The 14,714-nt window shown below is 35.1% G+C and overlaps 1 long non-coding RNA gene across 2 annotated transcripts in view; it reads right to left on the reverse strand.

The window, feature by feature from the left end:
- Positions 1-14,714, reverse strand: part of LOC148107047 (uncharacterized) — a 201,298-nt gene that overhangs the window by 83,704 nt on the left and 102,880 nt on the right. The gene's annotated exons all lie outside the window — the stretch shown is intronic.

Genomic DNA, 14,714 nt, shown 5'->3' on the forward strand with positions numbered 1-14,714 from the left:
TTTTCTGAGCTTTCCCCTTTGTAAGAACAATGAAAGGACAGAGACATTGGGACAGTCACTAAATTGGCTTTGTTAAATGATCCCAACTTCATGAAAAAAGACTTTTTTCATTTAATATTAAAAAGGATTTTTTTCTTTAACAAAGAAAATCATATCAACAGACATGCAAACCAAAGATAAAGTACCAATATTTGGGTACAGTTTAACTTTTGCAGTTATTGTTTAATACCTTCTCATACATAAAATCAGCTGCACGTTTTTCTCTCCCTTTTATTCTTGGCTTTCACTTATTAATCTAGATGGTCATAGAAGTGTTCATGCGAAGTAACGAAGGTAGTTGCATGGAAAGAACAGGAGGAAAGTGTTTTAAATAAGACCCTTTCAAAAAATATAAGGAAAATGTATTTATCAAACCAAGAAATTTTAGAGTTACAATAATACAAGCAGTTTTGGTTTAGAAATCACAACTAGAGAATTCGGTGGGAGGTTTCGAAATGCACCTGAGGAATTTTTCCCCCCTCATGCATGATGAAGAAAACATCAAGAAAGGTTAAGTAATTAGTCAAGGCCAAACCAATAGGTAACTGGGACAACAACACCCACTTGTGAATAAAGACTTTCAAGAAGAAAAGTCAGAACACACAAAAAAGCGTATCGTGAATGTGAGAAAACACCAAGAGGGAAGAGGAAACAAATAGACGTGGCTCAAAGAAGTTCTCAGCAAATGGTGTGGCACGCCGCTTCCTTCACACTCCTATTTTGATGTTTAGTCTTCATCAGGAGAGCTGATTGTAACTGACATTTGCTCAGAGCACCTAAGATGACATGGTTCAAATGACTCTGATGCCAGTCAAAGAGGATGACAAGAAACCCTTGTTAAAAATACTCATTTACTTGTTAACAGAGTTTTTCTATACACTTTTTTTATGCTGCCCTCTAGGATTCATTTTTATTTATTTCCTCCTAAGATTCCATATCTTTTATGACAATCTTCTCATTCATGTTGCCCAGAGATGAAAGATCCTGGGGTTTCCTGACATTAGTGCTTTTAAGATATGCTCTATTACCTGGTTTTGAGCAGAAGTCAAAGGAAAAGATAATATATGAGTACAGGGAGACCTGAAGCTTGACAAAGGATCTCCCTCTGTCTGGAGAGCAAGAATACCTCTTCCTCATTAGGAATAAAAGCCCAGAAGCCACGAGCTGACATCAGCCCCTGCCACCCCAGCCTTCTTCAAGTTGTCAAAGTACACAATAGCCCTATAGTGTCTGAAAGCATGAACACTTCTCAAACCCAATAATGACCTACTTTTCTGGTCATCTTTTTGTTCTAACACAATGCCCAGTATGTGTTCATGTAGTAAAATGTACCAATCAGCTATACACCTGCATATACGACTATAAAATCTATTAACTGCAGATCCTGTGAAAAGGCGATGATGGCTAGTGCTATTCCAGGCATTGCACTAAGGGTTTCACCTGTATTATTTCATTTAAACTTCACAGTAGCCATATGTTGGAACACTAATAATGTAAACCATTAACAGAAGAGGAAACTAAGGCTTAGGAAGGAAGGAGGCAAAAGTTTGGGTAAGCAGATACCAAAAGTCTTGCAGGCACTGAACCCACATTCGAAGTAGAAGAAAGTTCTATTCAAGTATGGGAGACAAAGAAGCACTTAGACAGCAGGCTAAAAATGCCCTTTTATCCACACACAATTGCCTTAAGTCTGTAGATGCAGTTTCTTATGATGGGTTATTAAAAATAACACTCAGTATTTATAGGTAAGGCTCCACAGATTATTAAAATATTTGAAACGTCCCCCACAGGTTGGTAAAAGTGCCCTGGCCACACTGGCTTCTCACTCAGGATGCCCTTGGAATAGTGAGTAAAGAGTTCATGCTCTGCTTTGCAAAAACCTGCTCTCACTCTGACTAGTTGACGCCTGTGCCAGTCAATCTCTCAAAGCCTTCCCTCGTGGGCACGGCCAGTGGCTCCTACAGGGATGCCCACAGATTGGCTGGTCCTCATCTCTTCTGAAGCTATGGGAACTTCAGCCACCATGGGAATTTGGTTCCGAGGGAGCCCAGGAGAGACAAAAGAACCTGGAAGGGTGGGCTGGCTTGTGGGTCAAGAGCGGGTGCTACAGTAGATGTTAAATATTTTAAATATCCTCTCCGATTGGGAGTGTAGGATGGAAATGCAAGTATTGATAAGATGAGGTATTCCTTATTTAATAGAATAGGGTTCTCAATCACACTTATAATGGGATCCACAGGAAAAAGAAAAACTTGCTTCCAAATGCAAACATGAAATTTAAGGTAAAACAGTCTAAACAATTCTCAAAAAATATTAACAAGAATATTGTGCTATGCTGAAGAGATCACAAAATAAATTCACCACAAGTGAAAACAGACTATGGTGTCAGAAACTCTGCCACTTTGGGTGAAGATATAAAAGAGATAAAATGCTTTCACAATTTGTTATTTTTTTGGGGGGGAGGTCAATATTAATCATATTCCTAAGTGATAGGAGAATCCTTGGTAGAGATTTTAAGCTTAATAAAAAAAGGGTAAAGTTCTTAAATCCAGCAAAGTTCTGATTATTCATCAGCCAGAACAGCTTTCTATCACCCCTCCGTTTTTGGGGGAGTAGCTGTGTAGCAGGGTACTTATGCTGAAGAAGAAGAAATGACAATCAGTTGAGAGTAAGATATTAGCACAAACCTCCCAAATTCTGGGTAGCTGATCTATAGAATAAGCTTGTAACAATTTATGCATTTTTTGACTCTGAAACTCAGTGGTGGCTCTCTGCCATGTTTGAGCTTGCTTTATCAGGCACTTGACAATGTGTTGAAAAGAGGTTTGCTGAGTTATTTGTGTCCTTGCCTTTTTTTCCACACCAGCAAGTAAGTTCTTAAGGGTTGAGATAGCATTGGCACTTAAGTATCCATTGGATGGACTTGAATTTATAGCACCGTTTCTAAGAAAACTGCATTTTGAGCTCAGGCAACTAACTTATAAGCAAAGTTCTGGGCAAAAACTATATTCAGGTAAATTGGTTACTACTTGAAAGTATTATCATCTTCAACTGAGTAAGTCAACTTTATTTTTTATTTTTTTTTCTAAGTAAGTCAACTTTAAATCAAATACCTCTTGGGATTCTTGAATGGATTATCTACTGCTTTCGTACTTCTGAATTTTTTGAAATTATGTAATGAGCTCTTGACCCGGTTACCACTAAAGATTAAATTACATCGGAGTTCCCTCTTCAAAGGCCCAAACAAAGAATTCCTGGACTGTCACATGAATTCTTCTGAACACAGTCCTCTAAAATACAAGAAATGTTAATACTATAATTCACAGTAGAGCTCTGCAATCTTTAATGTAATAAAATGCAACCAAAAACTCATATGACTGGAAGAATATTGCTGTCTAGTGTTGAAATGGATCATTTAAAAAATTGGAACTAAGTGCTGAACAGGGAAATCCACAATAAAAATGGCAGCAGTAAAGGGAAAAAGCAGCTTTCATAAAGAATGTCAACATTTCCTTTCATATGGATGCTTCTGCTAAAATATGTTAATCTTATCATTTTGATTTACTGGTTTTGCTTAATATTTACAAAAGGCCAATCACGTTGAATTTTACATCCTGTAGGAGACATTCCGCGGATTTTTAGTATAATCTCCACCCCTCAAAAAAGAGGGAAAAAATTACTGATTAATGGTTGTGGCCAGGGATATGAGTACCAGAAAAATGAGACAAGATGGTAACACACTCCCTTTGTAAAGCACAACTAGAACTTTAAAAGGTGGCAATGAATCTTATTCTACACATGGAAAATATATACGTGCCTGAAGTGTGTGCAATCGATCTACCTCTGCTTCAGGATTTCTAGGTATTTTGGAGTAGTTTTTGAATTAAGACACATTATCCTATCAAGCAGTGGTGGTGTGTCGTCCCCCTAAAAGCAGTTGTCCTTGACCATTGACCTGAGAAATAGCTACATGAAGTTCTTTGCTGGTTACTGTCAAGACAGTGAAGAACCAAGGGACCTCCTAAAAATGCAAATGGAAGAAATCTTCTGCAGCTTTCAGTATCATTCATTCATTCTGGAAAGAGTTATTAAATCCCTAGAAGTAGCTGGGCTTCACCTGAACAGCCAGTCTGTTTTCATCTCATTGACATTACAGGTTCTTTCACTGATGGCATCCCCCTTTTTTGTATAGACTGCTAGAAAGCTCAGGCCAAGTCTGACAAGGACACAAAACTTTATGGCACATATTTTCATAAAAAACAAAACAAAACTAAACTAATCTCAACCCCTGCTGGTTTCATTTTACTGTAAGTTAACAGACATTTAGTGAGCATGAAAAATGAACCAGGTACTCTACTTGGGTTTTCTTTTTCTTTTTCCAATTTCTATATTTAATAAAGACAATTTTCATATTTTATATTCTTTTCTAAGCAATCAAATATAGAATACTAGGCTCCTAATTTTTAAGGGTACAGATTGCAGCCATAAGACCACACTTCTCCAAACTAGAGAATTAACTTGCCTCAATTCCTGGCAAGAAAGATGGTTTTCTATAAATTCCAATCACATCATATGGTTTGGTGCAAAATGAACTATCTATATGCATGAAGCTAATTGCTTAATAGCCCTTCTAACATATGCTTTCTGAAAAAAAATGTACACACACATACACATACAACAAATGTACTGGGTGGAATCCTTTGCTTAAAGGTCTCTGGAGTCTTAGCAGAAAGTTGTAAGCAAACCAAGAAACTTGCATACAAAATTATTCATTTATTCTATCCTTTGAGTCAAGTGTAAGTCAGGAAGAACTATTCATCTTGGAAAACTATCTATTCTTTCTTTTAAAAGCAGTTTCCTCAGGTAAGCAAACATGAAATGTGTCAAGTTTTTCTTGAAGGATACCAAAGATGCACCTTCCTATATTTTGAAATTAATGGCAAGCATAACAGGATCAGAAATCTTTATCTGAAAAGTCATCACGGAAGCAAGTTGCCTGCTCAAAATTCTTAAAAGTTGAATATAGGTAACATACTACCATAAGTACAACTGGGAAGTCATTATAAAAAAATATAAATGCATTATTTTAAAATAATACTCCAAATATGTCTAGATATAGAAACTATTTTTAAAATAATTTATTGTCCTTTTGATACAGTGATATTACAAAATTTAATGCTCTACTTTTAAAAGACCCTGCCTAGGAAGCTCCGTCAGAAGTCAAGATTCAACGTCTCTGTTATAGAAAAATCATCTCCCTCAAAGTTTCATGCAGAAAGCAAGGTAACTTGTATCATGGAGGTGAGAACTATCTCTTAATCATTTCTGTATCCTAACTGAATACCTGACACAGTGCTGGAAAAATCTGTAAGAATTTGATAAACAGCATTGGTTGAATAAATAAATGAATGAAATGGTCAAAGGCAATGTTAGAGATAGAAGGGAATATTATTTTTTCAGAAAACTGAGGTCATAGTTGAATTAACTGCCATTTATTTTAACTTGTGGCTGAGGAGAAAAACAGTAAGGACTAGAACCCAAATTTCTTGACTCCTCGATCAATTATTTTCCATGTCATTATTTTATTTTATTTTTCTAATGTAATTCAAGGATGACAGATTACCAAGCTTTTATCTGGATAGTCCTATGCCATAAAAAAGAATGGAGTAACTACAACACATTGGCTGAATATAATTCAGCAAATAGCTGAATATAAATGACCTTGGAGAAGAAGATCCTCTTTGAATAGAACAGGAAAATGCTGAGTGGGATGCAGGAGGAGAATGGGTATATGATAGAAGAAAGAGGAAAAAAACCCCACATCTCATAAAATGAGGGCAGGAGGGCTTGAAGAAGGGTAAGGGTCTGACAATGTGATGCTATTACAATATAGACTCCAGGCAGTTGGTTTAATGCAAAATGATTCCCTAAGAATTAAAGGTTGAGCTCTTCAAAGGGGAGATGCAGTAGAGTGGTTTCTCTTTCCCCCACTGGAGAAGTATTGGCCTCCTCAAAGGAAATAAGTTAGATTTCAAGCAATGGGGAATTTAAGCCAAATGCCCAGAGGTTCTCTAGAGAACAAAGAAAGAAAGGATAGAGGAGAGAGGTTTTGAATAACAGGTGTCATGGTGGTACAGTCTGAAGGGCGGTTAGGTTTCCAAAACCAGGAAGATGACAGTATTCTAGGGCTAGCATGGCAAAATGGAAGGCAGTAAGATGTTTTTTTGGTGTTCTTGCCTTGTGTACTAGCCAACATCTACCTAGGTTAAATTAAAAGAGGAAAAAATTTAATTAGTTCAAATTAGACACTAGATAATCAAAGATTTGACATTCCTTGATTAGATCTTACCCTTAAAAAATGACTAATGTGGAAAAAGATTATTCGAAAGTATCAATCCATTAAGATTTTTGCAAATAGATGAGTTTTGTATTGATTAATTAGGTATTTTTTTAGTCAAATATTTATTGCATGCCTACTATGTATCAAGTATTTTGCTGGGTCACTTGGCTGGCTCAGTCAGAAGAGCATGTGACACTTGATCTCAGGGTCCTGAATTCGAGCCCCACGTTGGGTGTAGAGATTACTTTAAAAAAAAAAAAGCATTATCTAAATGTTGGAAATATAATGGTGAGCATTGCTCTATGCAATATAGATAGTATTCTAATTGTACATTGTAAAAGGAAAAGAAAAATAACAACAAAACTATATCTTCTTAAAGCAAGTCAGTACTTATTTTATGCTGGGAAATGTATATTTGTTACATACTAGGATAACATGATGGCTGCTTTATTCATCCATTTAATTGAGTGAGAGAGAGAGAGAGCACACATACGAGTGAGTGGGGTGGAGGGCGAGGCGGGAGGAAGAGGGACAAGCAGACTCCAGCCACTTGGAGCCCAGCTCGGGCCTGGATCCCACCACCCTGCCAAGATCACAACTTCAGCTGCAATGAAGAGTCAGGTGCCCAACCACTGAGCAACCCAGGGACCCCATGACGGCTACTTCGAAATCCGAAGACAAAAACTCTTTTTTTCTGATTATATATTATAATTGAAGAAAGAAGCTGGAAATTACAAAAAGTATAAAGAAGGAAATTAAAATCATCTGCAATCATACCAACACCTCCCCTTTTAAAATTATTTATATCATTCTGGTGTAATTCCTACCAGTTTGTTTTGCAAATACACACTTGCATATGTATTTTACCAGACTAAACTCATATTGTATAAATATTTTCAATTTTTTCTTTGTTTTTTTAAGTGGGCTCCACTCTGGGGCTTGAACTCACAACCCTGATCTCAAGACCTGAGCCAAGATCAAGAGTTGGATGCTTACCCGCCCAGATGCCCCTAATTTTTTCTATTCTATGAGCATGAGTAATTAAAATTTCTTGAAAATTATATTTAATGTCTGAATTCTATTGTATCATTCTTTTTTCTTTCCAGATTCTAGCCAAATCTATCATTCACTGAATAATCCATCCTATCTACATTATTAGCAGCTTCTGTCATATCTGGTTCATAGAAATGTAGGGTTAATTTTGTTTATCTCTTTCATTTTACTAATCTGGCTGCAGCTGTACCATGTCATCTTAAACATTGTATTGCTGGAAAAATATTTTCATATTTAATAGGTCATATCACTTATCAATATTTTGAATACTGTCCTTTGCTATTTCGAATCCTAAACACTTTAGATTAATTTCCTCACGTTTCTAAGATAACCCCACTAGAATTCTGACTGATGTGCTAAAGTTATACCTGAACGTTAAATGCCATCTTTACAATATTCCCATTCAGAAGCTTTAGTCTTGTATGTTATACAGGAAAGTTTTGTAATTCCTTCCAGACAGGGGTCTTGTGCAATTTTTAAGAATATAACCAATTATCTTATAATTTTGATTATCATATGAACTCCCTCTTTCCTACCCCCAAATCAAGATATTATTGGTGGATGAAAAATTTAAAAATATATTATTTATATTGTATCCTGCAATTTTAGTTAATTCTCTTTTTAGTTCAAGTAGTTTGCCAGTTGATTCCCTTGGATTCTCCATTTGAGAATATACTCAACACAAATGTACACTGACTTAAGGCAAGAGTCTGCAAATGTATTAGAAAAAGTCATATTATATAAGGCCATTCCTATTATCCCAATTTACTATATCCTTCTGAAACAGGAAGAGTAAGCCCTGGGCAATTTTAGGTATATTTGACCTAAATTATATTGTATGTGATTACACATTTCATGTAAGCGATAATTGGCTCTTCTTTTTTCTAATAAATCTTAGCAGTTCAGTGCCTTACTGAATTGTCTAGAACTTCCAGAATAATCTTAAATTATAGTGCTATTGCTAGGCGTCTTTGACTCGTTGCAGGTGTTGATGTGGACTGTGTCTGCTATGTACGATATAGAGGCTGTTTCCTGGGCACATTTGAAAGGCCCTTATCAAGCATAACCAACGAATAGTAGCTGCAGTAACATATTAACGCCTAATGGTACTGGGAAGACACTTCTTTGTTTCCCGAAGTAATGTCTGGATTTATCAGGATGTTCAAACAAGCTTCCATGCTAGAAGTGCTCAACACAAATACATTTTCACTTAAGGCAAAAGCCTGTAACTCTTTTAGAAAATGTTGTATTATTTTAGCCTGTTACCTTGACCCAACTTATATTCTTTGGAGACAGTGTAGTCTAGCCTTAAGCAATCATTGGGTGTGTTTCAGCACTAAAACAGCTTCTGAATATCATTCAGAGCTCAATGAATTTTATCAGTATTTGCATTCTTTGGTAAAGAAACTTTCTCTAAGATCACATGACACAATTCAATCTAATAAAATTTTTACATGATTTTCAGTACCTGGTCATTCAGTGACAGGCCAAGTTTTGCTCACAGGCTGATCCAGTTCAGCACTCACAAATAACCAGCACAAAGAAATACTTTATTTCTTCTTGGCTTTAACCAAGTCAATGTCCTGAGAGAGCGCGCGGTGCTAACATACCTGAGCACTTCAGCGAGAAAGATGGAAAATCACTTACGGGCTCAAATAAAAAGACTGCTTTAGGGGAAAAAAGAGTCTGGAAAAATCTGTCGTGGGTACATAGCTCTGCTGAGCAATTCTTTTCCAAGTCTGTGGGCAAATGAAATACAATTTTCTTCCACTTTACATTATGGGAATAAAAAGGAAATATTAAGAGGTTTTTTTTTTTTAAATATACATATCTCCAAATTTCTGTAGGTAAAGATTGTTAGTAGTATCTCATGTGTTTCAAATGTATAATTATTTGATTCAGATGCCTTCTTATTTTCTAAAATTCATTTAAGCAATTTGTGCTCTTTTTCTGCCAAAGATTTCATTAGATTCACAAACAGAACAATATAACACGTTAAACAAGGCGTGGTAATCTTTTTCAATCCCACTGTGGAAAAATGTATAAAAAAGGCAAATTATTTCTAAGCACTTCCAGGGTGCCACTATTCTCCATTTGACCCACGTTAAATATTCTCATTACAATTACTTCAAATGAATACAAAATCTCAATTTAATCCCAACCCTAGGGAAATGAAACATACCGCTCGGAGATGAAAGGCCTAATGTTACCTAGTTATTTGAATGCACTGCATGTTCTTAACATGGATCATAAGCAAACTGTATTTTAATAACTCAAATCATTGCACATTCACAACAATATCTAGCTACCAAATAAATGTCATAAACCTGATAATGCAGAATAAATAAACAGAAACCTGCATATTTTAACTGTTGAATTCAGGATGGAGTCCCACATGGTTCATGTCGATAATTCTCAAAACTCTTAACTTTCTCTTAGTAACATAACCAATTATATTAATTACTCGGTAGGAGTTCATTGACAATGAAATCTAGGGCATAGCTTTTTGATTATCTAACAGCACAATTTTTGTTAATGTCAGCCATCTCCTTGTTATCTTTTAAAAATTCTACTTTTGCGTTAATTGTCAGACTCTTGTGTAGTCTTTTGGTGAAAATTTTACATTATGTTTTCAAAAAGGAGACCTGATTTCAATTAACATTTCCTTGACAAGGTATAACAATATTGTACATCTAAATTTTTATTTATTTTCCCTTTCATTGTTGGCAGTCCCCTAAGCTTGAAAACATTTTTCTTCTCTCTGATTTGACATTTGGCAAACATCAATCTTTCTTGTACTTAAATGCACCATGGTTGACAGGCTGCTTTGTTCAAAAACTTCAGCTTATATACTGCCTTAGTATGCCAAAATTTATTTCTTTATTCACAGCATGATCAGTTACTATCATCCCATCTTCAGAAATTAAGTAGGTAGCCTGAAAACAAATTTAATTTCCTGACAAATTTGATTAGATCAAAGTCCAACTGACTAGGGAAGAAATTTAGAAATTTATTATTAAGCACCTTTTTAGTGTTTCTTCTGTAAGAGTATTACGTCTTAAAAAGAAGATTCATTGGATAAATATTCCAGTGTTCTTAAAATATTATAAGGAAAATTTGCTTCCAAATAGGTCTTGCTTGTTTAAGACACAATTTTAATACTGTTTGTCTTTAAATAATTTGGGGCCATATGAAATTTTTAGGACACAAATTAAATTCTGAGGTTTAGACTTCATGTTTTATTTTTAGGAAGGTATGGTCTTTTCTGGGGGGGGCGGAGAGGATGGGTCATGCCCAAAACTATAGATAAGAACTTTTAAGAGAAAAACCTTACCAAAATACAGTGAAAAGAGTCATTCGTTTGCTGTATATGTGATCGAATATTTTTAGATATTTGCTCAGTTCTACACATTTTTTTCTTCTTTCCATCAGTGGGAAGATACAGCAAACCTTTTCCAAATATACAAAATTGAAAAGAAGAAAGGAAAAATAAAATCTTAAAACAACAACCACATAACAACGTAACTACATTGCAGTGTTGCTTGAGAAGAAGTTTCCTGTTTGATGATCCAAAGAAATAGCTGGTATGTCTTTCTGTTTTTGTTTCTGTCTCTCAGTGTGTGAAAGAGCACCAAAGGAGGAAGGAGAGAGCAGGAGAGACAAATATCAGTAATGCGAACATTAGAACGTATCGGGGAAGGGTAAAGGCTGCAAATGTAGATGCAAAGATCAGAGTAAAAATTATCCCCAAATTTTATTCAAAAGCACTCATGTATGTGACTTCATAAATGAAGGAAATAAAAGGCTTTAGTGACCAGAAACAAAACAAAACCCTGTGCCTTTTATACTACCGAGACTGATTTTTTTAAAGAAACAGTAAATATGTGTAGAATGTTTCAGACTCCACTTCACTTCAATTAGTGCTGGTCTTTTTCCTGGCTTACGATTGGTCCTAAGATTTCTATCAGAATATTATCTACGCCATTTTAATCAGTGTTTCTGAAACTGTCTCCTGTGTTGGAGAAATCTGGAATCGTCAGGGTGTATTTGGTTCATTTGTATTTGCCAGGGCATTAGGAAAACAAATAGTGCTGTTTTGCTCTCAGTCATAGGGCCGACAATCGATCTTGAACGGGATAGGTCTAAGTTACCATGTCCTCTTCTTGGCTCACTGAACGCTATTGCACAGTTGTTATTAAATAAAGCTTGGTCGGTTCCTTCTTTCAATATGATTACATAGTCTGTATCTATAAGAACTTTTTAAAAAGAGTGATCTTTTCAAAACTTTAGCTTAAAGCTTCTATTTGGTTCATGGGATCGCACTCTAACTTTGAACCGAACTCTAGGTTTCCAGACGTTTGTGGTGTACAGCATCTTCTCTTGTTTATCAACCAACAAACACTGAGCTCTCAATATGTGTAAGGCAGTTGGCTAGACACTGGGAATTTAGTGGCGTCAGTCAGTTATAAATTGACAAATTTATAACTAAATGTAAAAGCCTTTAAGTTTTTATGCTTTTGTAATTTTTTCACAGTAACAAATTCACAAATTCAAAAAAACCCCCAAAACCAACAAACAATGCTGTTAGATAATGTATCCTAAATTTTAGTTAGGAAAAAATGGTCACTACTTTTAAAGAATTTACAATACTTTCTAAATAAAATACAAAGTAACCTGGGGGTACTGTCAGACAGTTTTATACATAGTATTTAAATACATAGCAGGCTTTCAATAGTAGGGGTTGATATCATTTTAAAAATAAAACAATGGCAAGAGAAGTTGGGGAATGATTCAAACTATCATTTTTTACTTTGCAATTGCAAAAGCATTTAAACAATGCAAAAGTATACACAGTAAAAAGTGAAGACCTCTTTCCCACTGGATTTCATTTATTTCTACTAGTGTAAATGTGATTTTGGGATGGCGTCAAACATTTGTGAGGACAGTACATTAACTTTACTATACCGGCAGTAACCCTTCCTCAAATGACTCAATTTCAAATTGAGAAAATGAAATATAACTAGAACTTGAGTCATATCATTCTGTCCTTATGTTCACACTTATATTAGAACATAATTTTAAACAAATCTATTGGGGGTAGACATTTATGCAAGAGGCAAATCTATAGAGTCTTTAAGACTACCCCTTCCCTCTCTGCCTCCCACAGGAGGTGATACTGGTGAAGAACCGTTACTTCATTCACTTCTGGAATCCTATCTTTAACTTAATAACTGCTCCAAAAACTGTTCTCAGCTTTAAAATCCTCAAGATTGAACTGATGGCTTGGTCAGAAATCAGATAAGTAAACACAAAGACTTAGAAAGAAAAATGCCCATCATGTAAAATAAAGTATCAACTGAAAGGTAATTAATGCTATAATTCACACATTGATATAATTAAATGGATACATGGTAACTGAATAAATTACTTAATTTGCCAGTTACTGTAGAAATTAAAGTATTAAAATTCAGAAGTCAGAGTCCCTGTGATATCATTACACAATAAATATTTGGAATATTTCCATCTATCAATAATGCCATCTGTCCTATCCAATACAAATGGACTACAACCCATATGGACCCTTTCCCCATTGATTACTCTGATGAATGAGATAGCAAAACCACTCATGAAACCATCATATTATATGACACTGTCATTAAAAAGATATGGAGAAAGGAAAAACACAAGATGATACTTAATTTGAAACTGTCAAGTCAATTTAGTAAAGTTTTAACAACCAACATTATGATCCTAAAAAGTATCAGCATGTTGAATAATATTATGTCAGTCTGTACTCTCCTAGCACCTTCAAAGAAAACCAAAGAACCAAAAAATGTCTGGAAAGAGTATAATAGCTTATTATGATACGTTTGTATTAGTAATTACTCCAGGAAGAATATACTCAAACATCCTTTCAGGCATAAGTAATTAAATTAAAAACACTTTTCTTTCACTTTATAGAAAATTATAAAATCATCATTTAGCTTCTGATAGCAAGTCATTTTTAAAACAAAAACTAGATACATTCCTTATATCTTAGAATGCTGGCCATAAATTTCAGCTCTGCAAAATGATTTTTCCCAACCTTATTTTCTTCTTAGCTATAAATGCATTCTCTTATAACAGCAAAATAATTACATACAATGATTCTGTAGCAAATTACTGTAAGCAGTACCTAAACTGACATTAGCTAAGCAGGAAACTAAATACCACTAATACTCAAATTTTCAGCTTGATATGGTAATTTACATTACATTTAGTTGTAAAGTGGGTATGGTTGGCATGCTTTGAGATCACCTTTATTTTTCAAGATCTATAAAGATGACCAGTATTTATTTTGCCCCTTAGCCTCACTGAAAATATGGTACAATCTTCCCGTGGTGCATCTTTTTGAAAATTGGGACTTAACATCTGCGGATAAGTGAGAAGAAATACATGATGAATAAATATTTTTATTCTATATTAAAACTGAAGCTTAGCTTATATAATTAAAATTTTTATATCATCTTATTTTTAGTTCGCACTGAATACCAAACGAAGCCACTAGGGGCGTGGGGGAGGGGGAAATCTGTGAAATAGCTCAAATTCAAATGTGTCAGCCACAGCAAAAATAAAGCACAAATCCAGGAAATATTTTCCTTATCAGTTGGAAGCTCAGATATTAGAGCTGTAGAGCCTGTTAGATTCAGAGAAACTGCAAGTGTAATAATCAAGTAAGAGGGAGCTAGCACGGACTGCTGGCAAACTCCACCTTGTTATCAGGTGTGGCAGTGAGCAGACACCTTCATGGAGACAAGGCACCTTCAAAGCAAAGTTGGCCAAATCAGTAACAGCCAGCATCTAAGGAAATACATCCACTTCTACAAATATGAAAGCACATAAGTTTAAGACAGATTTCAAGTTCGGGATTATTATCTGTGACTGTACCAGTGTCACATGACTTTAATTGTATCTTTGCATTATAGTTTAGTATCTGGCAGTATGAGGCTTTCTTATTTATCCTCCTCTCCTTCCCTATATTCCTCCTTCTTCTCTAGTTTCTTCTTTTGGTAAAAATTTCCAGGCTATTTTTGCCTGCTTTCTTCTTCCGTATCTACTTCAGAATCGTTGTGTTAAGCTAATCGCTGTGTCTCAAGTCTTTGAGACTTGATTTTAATGAAATTAAGTTTATTTAAAAAATAAAAACTATTTAAAACCATGTATCTTTAAATCATTTCCATTCAGAAACATGCTGCATCTTTTCAATTTCTCAAATCTTCATCCCGCCATAAAGATTTACGGT

The sequence above is a fragment of the Ursus americanus genome, chromosome 36 (genome assembly GCF_024610735.1).
Source record: "Ursus americanus isolate L20-20 chromosome 36, mUrsAme1.1.p, whole genome shotgun sequence".
In the NCBI taxonomy this organism is placed as follows: domain Eukaryota; kingdom Metazoa; phylum Chordata; class Mammalia; order Carnivora; family Ursidae; genus Ursus; species Ursus americanus.